Below are 15443 nucleotides of genomic sequence, written 5' to 3'. Positions count from 1 at the left end.
ATCAAACTTAATCGAGATATACCTTCAAATTAAACTTAATCGAGATATACCTTTAAATTAAACTTAATCGAGATATACCTTTAAATTAAACTTAATCGAGATATACCTTTAAATTAAACTTAATCGAGATATACCTTTAAATTAAATTGAACTTAATCGAGATATACCTTTAAATTAAATTGAACTTAATCGAGATATACCTTTAAATTAAATTGAACTTAATCGAGATATACCTTTAAATTAAATTGAACTTAATCGAGATATACCTTTAAATTAAATTGAACTTAATCGAGATATACCTTTAAATTAAATTGAACTTAATCGAGATAAACCTTTAAACTAAACTTAATCGAGATAAACCTTTAAACTAAACTTAATCGAGATAAACCTTTAAACTTAAATAAAATTAAGGTGAAACTAACCCAAAACACGATTTTTTTGGTTCAATTCATGGATACCTTATTTAATTAAAATTAAAACTAAATTTATCTTTCACCCAGTCTCAATTTTCCATTTTAATCTTTACAATTAAATGAGGATTATTATTATATTATTAATTAAAGTTGATATTTACACCCATTTCAAGTCGATATTTACACCCATTTCAAGTCGATATTTACACCCATTTCAAGTCGATATTTACACCCATTTCAAGTTGATATTTACACCCATTTCAAGTCGATATTTACACCCATTTCAAGTCGATATTTACACCCATTTCAAGTCGATATTTACACCCATATCAAGTTGATATTTACACCCATTTCAAGTCGATATTTACACCCATTTCAAGTCCATATTTACCACCCATTTCAAGTCCATATTTACCCCCCATTTCAAGTCCATATTTACCCCCCATTTCAAGTCCATATTTACCCCCCATTTCAAGTCCATATTTACCCCCATTTCAAGTCCATATTTACCCCCATTTCAAGTCCATATTCACCCCCATTTCAAGTCCATATTTACCCCCATTTCAAGTCCATATTTACCCCCATTTCAAGTCCATATTTACCCCAATTTCAAGTCCATATTTACCCCCATTTCAAGTCCATATTTACACCCATTTCAAGTCGATATTTACACCCATTTCAAGTCGATATTTACACCCATTTCAAGTCGATATTTACACCCATTTCAAATCGATATTTACACCCATTTCAAGTCGATATTTACACCCATGTCAAGTCGATATTTACACCCATTTCAAGTCGATATTTACACCCATTTCAAGTCGATATTTACACCCATTACAAGTCGATATTTACACCCATTTCAAGTCGATATTTACACCCATTTCAAGTCGATATTTACACCCATTTCAAGTCGATATTTACACCCATTTCAAGTCGATATTGACACCCATTTCAAGTCGATATTGACACCCATTTCAAGTCGATATTGACACCCATTTCTAGTCGATATTGACACCCATTTCTAGTCGATATTGACACCCATTTCAAGTCCATATTTACCCCCATTTCAAGTCCATATTTACCCCCATTTCAAGTCCATATTTACCCCCATTTCAAGTCCATAATTACCCCCATTTCAAGTCCATATTTACCCCCATTTCAAGTCCATATTTACCCCCATTTCAAGTCCATATTTACCCCCCATTTCAAGTCCATATTTACCCCCATTTCAAGTCCATATTCACCCCCATTTCAAGTCCATATTTACCCCCATTTCAAGTCCATATTTACCCCCATTTCAAGTCCATATTTACCCCAATTTCAAGTCCATATTTACCCCCATTTCAAGTCCATATTTACACCCATTTCAAGTCGATATTTACACCCATTTCAAGTCGATATTTACACCCATTTCAAGTCGATATTTACACCCATTTCAAATCGATATTTACACCCATTTCAAGTCGATATTTACACCCATGTCAAGTCGATATTTACACCCATTTCAAGTCGATATTTACACCCATTTCAAGTCGATATTTACACCCATTACAAGTCGATATTTACACCCATTTCAAGTCGATATTTACACCCATTTCAAGTCGATATTTACACCCATTTCAAGTCGATATTTACACCCATTTCAAGTCGATATTGACACCCATTTCAAGTCGATATTGACACCCATTTCAAGTCGATATTGACACCCATTTCTAGTCGATATTGACACCCATTTCTAGTCGATATTGACACCCATTTCAAGTCCATATTTACCCCCATTTCAAGTCCATATTTACCCCCATTTCAAGTCCATATTTACCCCCATTTCAAGTCCATAATTACCCCCATTTCAAGTCCATATTTACCCCCCATTTCAAGTCCATATTTACCCCCCATTTCAAGTCCATATTTACCCCCATTTCAAGTCCATATTTACCCCCATTTCAAGTCCATATTTACCCCCATTTCAAGTCCATATTTACCCCCATTTCAAGTCCATATTTACCCCCATTTCAAGTCCATATTTACCCCCATTTCAAGTCCATATTTACCCCCATTTCAAGTCCATATTTACCCCCATTTCAAGTCCATATTTACCCCCATTTCAAGTCCATATTTACCCCCATTTCAAGTCCATATTTACCCCCATTTCAAGTCCATATTTACACCCATTTCAAGTCGATATTTACACCCATTTCAAGTCGATATTTACACCCATTTCAAATCGATATTTACACCCATTTCAAGTCGATATTTCCACCCATGTCAAGTCGATATTTACACCCATTACAAGTCGATATTTACACCCATTTCAAGTCGATATTTACACCCATTTCAAGTCGATATTTACACCCATTTCAAGTCGATATTTACACCCATTTCAAGTCGATATTTACACCCATTTCAAGTCCATATTTACACCCATTTCAAGTCGATATTGACACCCATTTCAAGTCGATATTGACACCCATTTCTAGTCGATATTGACACCCATTTCAAGTCCCTATTTACCCCCATTTCAAGTCCATATTTACCCCCAATTCAAGTCCATATTTACCCCCATTTCAAGTCCATATTTACCCCCATTTCAAGTCCATATTTACCCCCATTTCAAGTCCATATTTACCCCCATTTCAAGTCCATATTTACCCCCATTTCAAGTCGATATTTACACCCATTTCAAGTCGATATTTACACCCATTTCAAGTCCATATTTACACCCATTTCAAGTCCATAATTACCCCCCATTTCAAGTCCATATGTACCCCCCATTTCAAGTCCATATTTACCCCCCATTTCAAGTCCATATTTACCCCCCATTTCAAGTCCATATTTACCCCCCATTTCAAGTCCATATTTACCCCCCATTTCAAGTCCATATTTACCCCCATTTCAAGTCCATATTTACCCCCATTTCAAGTCCATATTTACCCCCATTTCAAGTCCGTATTTACCCCCATTTCAAGTCCGTATTTACCCCCATTTCAAGTCCATATTTACCCCCATTTCAAGTCCATATTTACCCCCATTTCAAGTCCATATTTACCCCCATTTCAAGTCCATATTTACCCCCATTTCAAGTCCATATTTACCCCCATTTCAAGTCCATATTTACCCCCATTTCAAGTCCATATTTACCCCCATTTCAAGTCCATATTTACCCCCATTTCAAGTCCATATTTACCCCCATTTCAAGTCCATATTTATCCCCATTTCAAGTCCATATTTACCCCCATTTCAAGTCCATATTTACCCCCATTTCAAGTCCATATTTACCCCATTTCAAGTCCATATTTACCCCATTTCAAGTCCATATTTACCCCATTTCAAGTCCATATTTACCCCCATTTCAAGTCCATATTTACCCCCAATTCAAGTCCATATTTACCCCCATTTCAAGTCCATATTTACCCCCATTTCAAGTCCATATTTACCCCCAATTCAAGTCCATATTTACCCCCAATTCAAGTCCATATTACCCCCAATTCAAGTCCATATTTACCCCCATTTCAAGTCCATATTTACCCCCATTTCAAGTCCACATTTACCCCCATTTCAAGTCCATATTTACCCCCATTTCAAGTCCATATTTACCCCCATTTCAAGTCCATATTTACCCCCATTTCAAGTCCACATTTACCCCCATTTCAAGTCCACATTTACCCCCATTTCAAGTCCACATTTACCCCCATTTCAAGTCCACATTTACTCCCATTTCAAGTCCATATTTACCCCCATTTCAAGTCCATATTTACCCCCATTTCAAGTCCATATTTACCCCCATTTCAAGTCCATATTTACCCCCAATTCAAGTCCATATTTACCCCCATTTCAAGTCCATATTTACCCCATTTCAAGTCCATATTTACCCCCATTTCAAGTCCATATTTACCCCCATTTCAAGTCCATATTTACCCCCATTTCAATTCCATATTTACCCCCATTTCAAGTCCATATTTACCCCCAATTCAAGTCCACATTTACCTCCAATTCAAGTCCATATTTACCCTTATTTCAAGTCCATATTTACCCCCATTTCAAGTCCATATTTACCCCCAATTCAAGTCCATATTTACCCCTATTTCAAGTCCATATTTACCCCCATTTCAAGTCCATATTTACCCCCATTTCAAGTCCATATTTACCCCCATTTCAAGTCCATATTTACCCCCAATTCAAGTCCATATTTACCCCCATTTCAAGTCCATATTTACCCCCATTTCAAGTCCATATTTAGCCCCATTTCAAGTCCATATTTACCCCCATTTCAAGTCCATATTTACCCCCATTTCAAGTCCATATTTACCCCCAATTCAAGTCCATATTTACCCCCATTTCAAGTCCATATTTACCCCCAATTCAAGTCCATATTTACCTCCAATTCAAGTCCATATTTACCCCTATTTCAAGTCCATATTTACCCCCATTTCAAGTCCATATTTACCCCCATTTCAAGTCCATATTTACCCCCATTTCAAGTCCATATTTACCCCCATTTCAAGTCCATATTTACCCCCATTTCAAGTCCATATTTACCCTCATTTCAAGTTCATATTTACCCCCAATTCAAGTCCATATTTACCCCCATTTCAAGTCCATATTTACCCCCAATTCAAGTCCATATTTACCCCATTTCAAGTCCATATTTACCCCATTTCAAGTCCATATTTACCCCATTTCAAGTCCATATTTACCCCCATTTCAAGTCCATATTTACCCCCAATTCAAGTCCATATTTACCCCCATTTCAAGTCCATATTTACCCCCATTTCAAGTCCATATTTACCCCCAATTCAAGTCCATATTTACCCCCAATTCAAGTCCATATTTACCCCCAATTCAAGTCCATATTTACCCCCATTTCAAGTCCATATTTACCCCCATTTCAAGTCCACATTTACCCCCATTTCAAGTCCATATTTACCCCCAATTCAAGTCCATATTTACCCCAATTCAAGTCCATATTTACCCCCATTTCAAGTCCATATTTACCCCCATTTCAAGTCCATATTTACCCCCATTTCAAGTCCATATTTACCCCCAATTCAAGTCCATATTTACCCCCATTTCAAGTCCATATTTACCCCCATTTCAAGTCCATATTTAGCACCCATTTCAAGTCCATATTTACCCCCATTTCAAGTCCATATTTACCCCCATTTCAAGTCCATATTTACCCCCAATTCAAGTCCATATTTACCCCCATTTCAAGTCCATATTTACCCCCAATTCAAGTCCATATTTACCTCCAATTCAAGTCCATATTTACCCCTATTTCAAGTCCATATTTAACCCCATTTCAAGTCCATATTTACCCCCATTTCAAGTCCATATTTACCCCCATTTCAAGTCCATATTTACCCCCATTTCAAGTCCATATTTACCCCTATTTCAAGTCCATATTTACCCTCATTTCAAGTCCATATTTACCCCCAATTCAAGTCCATATTTACCCCCATTTCAAGTCCATATTTACCCCCAATTCAAGTCCATATTTACCCCCATTTCAAGTCCATATTTACCCCCATTTCAAGTCCATATTTACCCCCAATTCAAGTCCATATTTACCCCCAATTCAAGTCCATATTTACCCCCATTTCAAGTCCATATTTACCCCATTTCAAGTCCATATTTACCCCCATTTCAAGTCCATATTTACCCCCATTTCAAGTCCATATTTACCCCCATTTCAAGTCCATATTTACCCCCATTTCAAGTCCATATTTACCCCCATTTCAAGTCCATATTTACCCCCATTTCAAGTCCATATTTACCCCCATTTCAAGTCCATATTTACCCCCATTTCAAGTCCATATTTACCCCCATTTCAAGTCCATATTTACCCCCATTTCAAGTCCATATTTGCCCCCATTTCAAGTCCATATTTACCCCCATTTCAAGTCCATATTTACCCCCATTTCAAGTCGATATTTACCCCCATTTCAAGTCGATATTTACACCCATTTCAAGTCGATATTTACACCCATTTCAAATCGATATTTACACCCATTTCAAATCGATATTTACACCCATTTCAAGTCGATATTTACACCCATTTCAAGTCGATATTTACACCCATTACAAGTCGATATTTACACCCATTACAAGTCGATATTTACACCTATTACAAGTCGATATTTACACCCATTTCAAGTCGATATTTACACCCATTTCAAGTCGATATTTACACCCATTTCAAGTCGATATTTACACCCATTTCAAGTCGATATTTACACCCATTTCAAGTCGATATTTACACCCATTTCAAGTCCATATTTACACCCATTTCAAGTCCATATTGACACCCATTTCAAGTCCATATTGACACCCATTTCTAGTCGATATTGACACCCATTTCAAGTCCATATTTACCCCCATTTCAAGTCCATATTTACCCCCATTTCAAGTCCATATTTACCCCCATTTCAAGTCCATATTTACCCCCATTTCAAGTCCATATTTACCCCCATTTCAAGTCCATAATTACCCCCATTTCAAGTCCATAATTACCCCCATTTCAAGTCCATATTTTCCCCCATTTCAAGTCCATATTTTCCCCCCATTTCAAGTCCATATTTTCCCCCCATTTCAAGTCCATATTTACCCCCCATTTCAAGTCCATATTTACCCCCCATTTCAAGTCCATATTTACACCCATTTCAAGTCCATATTGACACCCATATCAAGTCGATATTGACACCCATTTCTAGTCGATATTGACACCCATTTCAAGTCCATATTTACCCCCATTTCAAGTCCATATTTACCCCCATTTCAAGTCCATATTTACCCCCATTTCAAGTCCATATTTACCCCCATTTCAAGTCCATATTTACCCCCATTTCAAGTCCATATTTACCCCCATTTCAAGTCCATAATTACCCCCCATTTCAAGTCCATAATTACCCCCCATTTCAAGTCCATATTTACCCCCCATTTCAAGTCCATATTTTCCCCCCATTTCAAGTCCATATTTACCCCCCATTTCAAGTCCATATTTACCCCCCATTTCAAGTCCATATTTACCCCCATTTCAAGTCCATATTTACCCCCATTTCAAGTCCATATTTACCCCCATTTCAAGTCCATATTTACCCCCAATTCAAGTCCATATTTACCCCCAATTCAAGTCCATATTTACCCCCAATTCAAGTCCATATTTACCCCCATTTCAAGTCCATATTTACCCCCATTTCAAGTCCATATTTACCCCCATTTCAAGTCCATATTTACCTCCATTTCATGTCCCAAATTAAAACCCCTATTAATCTCATATCAAACCCCTGTTCACCCCATTTCAGGACCATACGCCTGATTTACAGGATAATTCATAGTCGTGTTCAGTGGGACTTTACTACCTTTCCTATTGTGTACGTACACGTTGAAGGCTTTCTTATTAAATCAATCCTGAATGAACACGATTATAAGTTAATGCCGATAAAATTATCCAAATGAACTCTTTTGGGCAACAACTAATGGAGTCAGATTGGTTTTAATAATGAGCATGTTTTACTTTTTAAAACATCACTTAAAAACCTTTCCGAGTTTTGTATGCACAATTTTTTAAAAATTCATGCTTTCAATTATTGCTTATTGGAAAATATTTCATGGCATAAAAATTTTATTTTTATTTTACAAATCGATATTTAATATTAGGTCATTACTAAACAACGCGTGAACGCGGGCCTTTTCCAAAAAAAATCGTTTATTTTTCAAGGTCCTTCAACTAAAAACGTTGAATATATTGCTTGTTTTATAGGTCGGGTTAGGTAAGGCATATGTTAGTTAGGTTACGTTTCATTGAGACACAAATTTAAAGCATTGTGCCTCTTAATAGTAGAAGTATTTATCCTATAAATGCTATAAATTTAATAAAAAAATAGTTCAATAATAACAAACGTTTTATCGTTGACAGCGTTTAAAAATAAAAATATTTGCTTTTAATAATATGTAATAATATAGGCACTATATTACGTTAGAAAATTATTTTTGGGAACTCATTCTATGTTCAAACTTCGTTTAAGTTCGTTACAGTGTTACGTAATTTGACTTAAAAATTAAAATAAGCGAATCGCTTTATAACGGTCCATTTCTGCGACTTAAAAATTTTTCATTCTTCTAAACTATAAATTTTGCTTAATGTTTTACAAAATAGATGGGATTTTTGCTCATTTTACACAACCACTCAATCTTTATAAATTAATCAGACCTAAATGGGTCAATAGGGCCTTAAAACGGGGGAAATAGGGTCTTTAAATGGGTAAACAGGGACTTGAAATGTTGTATTAACGGGTTTGTTTTACACCATAAACGTGGTGCTAAATATGGAAAAAAAATATTTAACAACTATTTCACAGTTTTTCACTTCACTTGGTTTAATAATGTGTTATAGGTAGCGTACTTTTTCCCTACTTTTAACACCATTAAACTTAGTAATATTAGAAGTTCAACAGATTGCCTAAAAAAGATGTTAAAAACCACTGTAAATGGTGCATAAATGCCTAATATTTCCTTAATACTTGCAAATAATATTAGAAAATGGCGTCAATTGATCATAAAAATGGGGTTAAAGTACACCATAAATGATGTCTTTTTTGGCACCGGAAAAAACAGCATAAATGCTGTTTGAATGCACCGTTATATTTTAGAGTGCAATGGTATGACGGTAAAGCAAACATAATTATTCAAAATTTAATTACATTAAGACTGAAGTGACAGATATTATAAAAAAATGTCTTGGTTTGGACCAAGGCCGAAAAAACAAACGATATGTGTGAGGTTTATCAATTGACTGAAGTTTCAGATATTGAAATATTTTTCTAGTTATTTCTATCCACTCAATCTTTAATCAATATTTAATTCAATCAACTGATTTTACTGTTAATCGATCTAGTCCCTCTAAATTAATTGAAAAAATTACATATCTACGCTTTTTCAAGAACAATTACATTTTCCGAAAACATTTTATCATGAAATTAATTATTTTGAAGGGATTTCGTGTCGATGATCACTAACTTGTAAGCACCTTGACCGACATAGTTTTAATTGTTGCTGGCTTGACAAATTTTCAAGTTTGCACCAAAAGAAGTTTAAATCTGTTTTAAATTGTTGATAACTGTCGTTTACAGTGAATGTCGTCTACTTAAGGCAAAGCAAAAGTTTATGCTGTGTGGTAAAGGGTAAAGATCACATAAACAGATATACTTCTCAGTACCAATGACTTGTTATATTCATTTCCCGCGGAAATAATATGGTTAAACACATCATTCACTACTAGTTATGCCAAGAAGGTCACATTTAACTCCGACACCCCTTCCCTTCCTCTATTTTCCCAACATATGGCGTTTTATAATAACCAGTGGTTCCAGTGTATGGGTCATCTGAGCCGTCGCAACACACTCAGCCAATAGATCGAAACCTTTTCACATTAGTAAACGGTACATGACACTCCGGACTTGCCCACCAACCTTATTAACCCAACACTATAAAACATTCGTGTACATGAATGATTATGGTTATGGCTTGACACTCGCTAGCGCCCGAACGACCGATCACTCAGTGTAATCGGTGTACATTTGTAAGTGAGTAGACCATTTTGGAAATTTCATACAGAGAAACTAAAACACAGGTGTGATCCCGCCATTGGGGTGTTTTCTCTCATTCTCTCGCTCGCTTAGAAACACCGCTATAGGCAGTGCTAGTTGACTAGCCTCCTGCCCGTAGTGAACTTTGGCACCGTCTGGCGATGACCCTTGGTGCGAGGGAGAATACACCTCGCCCCTGATCTTTGCGCTTGCTAAAATGATTACGCGTAATACGTAACCGGTGTAAAAGTAGCGCCAACAATGTAGAAAGGGGTGGTGACGTTTCAAATGAAGACTGAGTTATGACCAAGAAATTCTAAAGTACGGAAATGGAAGTTCCAGTGCAACTTTACCTTCATAGAGGCGGCAATAGAAATGAAGAATTTCTATATACGAAATTAAATGTATAAATTCGCGCAACACCCTGCTTTGGCATCTATTAAATATTTACATTTTCCATTCGAGTTATACCAAAGTTCGCTTGCTCTATTTAGACATCCAGTAGAACATTTCAAATATTCAATACTAATCCCTCAACACGTACTCCCTTCAAAATAATTAATTTCATGATAAAATGTTTTCGGAAAATGTAATTGTTCTTGAAAAAGCGTAGATATGTAATTTTTTCAATTAATTTAGAGGGACTAGATCGATTAACAGTAAAATCAGTTGATTGAATTAAATATTGATTAAAGATTGAGTGGATAGAAATAACTAGAAAAATATTTCAATATCTGAAACTTCAGTCAATTGATAAACCTCACACATATCGTTTGTTTTTTCGGCCTTGGTCCAAACCAAGACATTTTTTTATAATCGATAGTGAGATAAGACGGCTTTAATATTGTTGCAGTGACGTTGACGCGGCCGCTACAGCGACGCCATCAAAACACACGGGTCTAAATTGTCGCGGATATAGTCAAATTCAAACTAGCTTAATGGACATTTTAACTTTTCCCTACTAATTATTCTGGATTACCAATAAAAGATAATTAAACTAGACTCCCAATTAAAGATAAATAAACTAGATTACGAATTTAAATAATTAAAGTACTTTACCAATTAAACGTTCTTAAAATAAATTATCAATTAGAGTTAATTAAACTAGACTACCAATTAGAGGTTATTAAACTAGATTACCAATTAAGGGTTACTAATTAAATTACCAATTAAGGGTTACTAATTAAATTACCAATTAAGGGTTACTAATTAAATTACCAATTAAGGGTTACTAATTAAATTACCAATTAAGGGTAATTAATCTAGATTATCAATTAAGGGTAATTAATGTAGATTATCAATTAAGGATAATTAATCTAGATTATCAATTAAGGGTAATTAATCTAGAATACCAATTAAGGGTAACTAATCTAGATTACCAATTAAGGGTAACTAATCTAGATTACCAATTAAGGGCAACTAATCTAGATTACCAATTAAGGGCAACTAATCTAGATTACCAATTAAGGGTAATTAATCTAGATTACCAATTAAGGGTAATTAATCTAGATTACCAATTAAGGGTAATTAATCTAGATTACCAATTAAGGGTAATTAAACTAGATTACCGACGACTGGTAATTAAACCAGATTACCGACGACCGGTAATTAAGCTAGATTACCGACGACCGGTAATTAAGCTAGATTACCGACGACCGGTAATTAAGCTAGATTACCGACGACCGGTAATTAAGCTAGATTACCGACGACCGGTAATTAAGCTAGATTACCGACGACCGGTAATTAAGCTAGATTACCGACGACCGGTAATTAAGCTAAATTACCGACGACCGGTAATTAAGCTAGATTACCGACGACCGGTAATTAAGCTAAATTACCGACGACCGGTAATTAAGCTAGATTACCGACGACCGGTAATTAAGCTAGATTAGCGACGACCGGTAATTAAGCTAGATTACCGACGACCGGTAATTAAGCTAGATTACCGACGACCGGTAATTAAGCTAGATTACCGACGACCGGTAATTAAGCTAGATTAACGATGACCGGTAATTAAGCTAGATTACCGACGACCGGTAATTAAGCTAGATTACCGACGACCGGTAATTAAGCTAGATTACCGACGACCGGTAATTAAGCTAGATTACCGACGACCGGTAATTAAGCTAGATTACCGACGACCGGTAATTAAGCTAGATTACCGACGACCGGTAATTAAGCTAGATTACCGACGACCGGTAATTAAGCTAGATTACCGACGACCGGTAATTAAGCTAGATTACCGACGACCGGTAATTAAGCTAGATTACCGACGACCGGTAATTAAGCTAGATTACCGACGACCGGTAATTAAGCTAGATTACCGACGACCGGTAATTAAGCTAGATTACCGACGACCGGTAATTAAGCTAGATTACCGACGACCGGTAATTAAGCTAGATTACCGACGACCGGTAATTAAGCTAGATTACCGGCGACCGGTAATTAAGCTAGATTACCGACGACCGGTAATTAAGCTAGATTACCGACGACCGGTAATTAAGCTAGATTACCGACGACCGGTAATTAAGCTAGATTACCGACGACCGGTAATTAAGCTAGATTACCGACGACCGGTAATTAAGCTAGATTACCGACGACCGGTAATTAAGCTAGATTACCGACGACCGGTAATTAAGCTAGATTACCGACGACCGGTAATTAAGCTAGATTACCGACGACCGGTAATTAAGCTAGATTACCGACGACCGGTAATTAAGCTAGATTACCGACGACCGGTAATTAAGCTAAATTACCGACGACCGGTAATTAAGCTAGATTACCGACGACCGGTAATTAAGCTAAATTACCGACGACCGGTAATTAAGCTAGATTACCGACGACCGGTAATTAAGCTAGATTAGCGACGACCGGTAATTAAGCTAGATTACCGACGACCGGTAATTAAGCTAGATTACCGACGACCGGTAATTAAGCTAGATTACCGACGACCGGTAATTAAGCTAGATTAACGATGACCGGTAATTAAGCTAGATTACCGACGACCGGTAATTAAGCTAGATTACCGACGACCGGTAATTAAGCTAGATTACCGACGACCGGTAATTAAGCTAGATTACCGACGACCGGTAATTAAGCTAGATTACCGACGACCGGTAATTAAGCTAGATTACCGACGACCGGTAATTAAGCTAGATTACCGACGACCGGTAATTAAGCTAGATTACCGACGACCGGTAATTAAGCTAGATTACCGACGACCGGTAATTAAGCTAGATTACCGACGACCGGTAATTAAGCTAGATTACCGACGACCGGTAATTAAGCTAGATTACCGACGACCGGTAATTAAGCTAGATTACCGACGACCGGTAATTAAGCTAGATTACCGACGACCGGTAATTAAGCTAGATTACCGACGACCGGTAATTAAGCTAGATTACCGACGACCGGTAATTAAGCTAGATTACCGACGACCGGTAATTAAGCTAGATTACCGACGACCGGTAATTAAGCTAGATTACCGACGACCGGTAATTAAGCTAGATTACCGACGACCGGTAATTAAGCTAGATTACCGACGACCGGTAATTAAGCTAGATTACCGACGACCGGTAATTAAGCTAGATTACCGACGACCGGTAATTAAGCTAGATTACCGACGACCGGTAATTAAGCTAGATTACCGACGACCGGTAATTAAGCTAGATTACCGACGACCGGTAATTAAGCTAGATTACCGACGACCGGTAATTAAGCTAGATTACCGACGACCGGTAATTAAGCTAGATTACCGACGACCGGTAATTAAGCTAGATTACCGACGACCAATAATTAAGCTAGATTACCGACGACCGGTAATTAAGCTAGATTACCGACGACCGGTAATTAAGCTAGATTAACGACGACCGGAAATTAAGCTAGATTACCGACGACCGGTAATTAAGCTAGATTAACGATGACCGGTAATTAAGCTAGATTACCGACGACCGGTAATTAAGCTAGATTAACGACGACCGGTAATTAAGCTAGATTACCGACGACCGGTAATTAAGCTAGATTACCGACGACCGGTAATTAAGCTAGATTACCGACGACCGGTAATTAAGCTAGATTACCGACGACCGGTAATTAAGCTAGATTACCGACGACCGGTAATTAAGCTAGATTACCGACGACCGGTAATTAAGCTAGATTACCGACGACCGGTAATTAAGCTAGATTACCGACGACCGGTAATTAAGCTAGATTACCGACGACCGGTAATTAAGCTAGATTACCGACGACCGGTAATTAAGCTAGATTACCGACGACCGGTAATTAAGCTAGATTACCGACGACCGGTAATTAAGCTAGATTACCGACGACCGGTAATTAAGCTAGATTACCGACGACCGGTAATTAAGCTAGATTACCGACGACCGGTAATTAAGCTAGATTACCGACGACCGGTAATTAAGCTAGATTACCGACGACCGGTAATTAAGCTAGATTACCGACGACCGGTAATTAAGCTAGATTACCGACGACCGGTAATTAAGCTAGATTACCGACGACCGGTAATTAAGCTAGATTAACGCCGACCGGAAATTAAGCTAGATTACCGACGACCGGTAATTAAGCTAGATTACCGACGACCGGTAATTAAGCTAGATTACCGACGACCGGTAATTAAGCTAGATTAACGATGACCGGTAATTAAGGTAGATTACCGACGACCGGTAATTAAGCTAGATTACCGACGACCGGTAATTAAGTTAGATTACCGACGACCGGTAATTAAGCTAGATTACCGACGACCGGTAATTAAGCTAGATTACCTACGACCGGTAATTACCGATGGACGCGCAACGCCCTAAGACTTTTTCTCCCATATTTTCTAAACAATTTTAATTAATATGAAGACTGAAGTGACAGATATTAATAAAATCTGTCATTGTAGACAAAGACTGGAAAGTGTAAAAGATAAGGTTTGAAAATGAACTGCCTGAAGTAACAGATATTAAAATTTTCACTTTTGAAGACATCATTATAAAACATCAATTATTTTAAAAAATTCTTATCTTACTTTTTTTCACCAAAATTACTTCGGGAAAGTATTTTAAAAAGGAACATGCGCGTTATTTTAAAAATACTACGGCTTTACATTTTATTTTTTATCAAAAATTTAAAATTAGGTAGAAAATTGACCCTATAACGTGAGAAAATCGTTGAGAGCTTACAAAATATAAACCGTATTAAAACTTTACAAAACGTATTCATAAATTGTAAAGCTTTCAAAGTATTAAATATTAACGTGGTGTTGCTCTCATATGGGGCGCCGTTCGAGACATAATTCGTAAATAAAGGTTTTTGTGTAATTCTAAAAGGTTTTCATATAATTCTAAAAGGTTTTCATATAATTCTAAAAAGTTTTCATATAATTCTAAAAGGTTTTCATATAATTCTAAAAGGTTTTCATATAATTCTAAAAGGTTTTCAT

General features: G+C 36.8%; 1 long non-coding RNA gene across 4 annotated transcripts in view; it reads right to left on the bottom strand.

The window, feature by feature from the left end:
* The window catches only part of LOC149611084 (uncharacterized), a 120293-nt gene that overhangs the window by 78065 nt on the left and 26785 nt on the right, over positions 1–15443 (bottom strand). The window lies entirely within an intron of this gene.

This window comes from Phalangium opilio, unplaced genomic scaffold, assembly GCF_054372755.1.
Source record: "Phalangium opilio isolate 3A_F unplaced genomic scaffold, DU_Popi_V2 ptg000329l_1, whole genome shotgun sequence".
Lineage (NCBI taxonomy): Eukaryota > Metazoa > Arthropoda > Arachnida > Opiliones > Phalangiidae > Phalangium > Phalangium opilio.
Note: the sequence above shows the minus strand (reverse complement) of the source record. Positions and strands in the feature narration are given on the sequence as shown.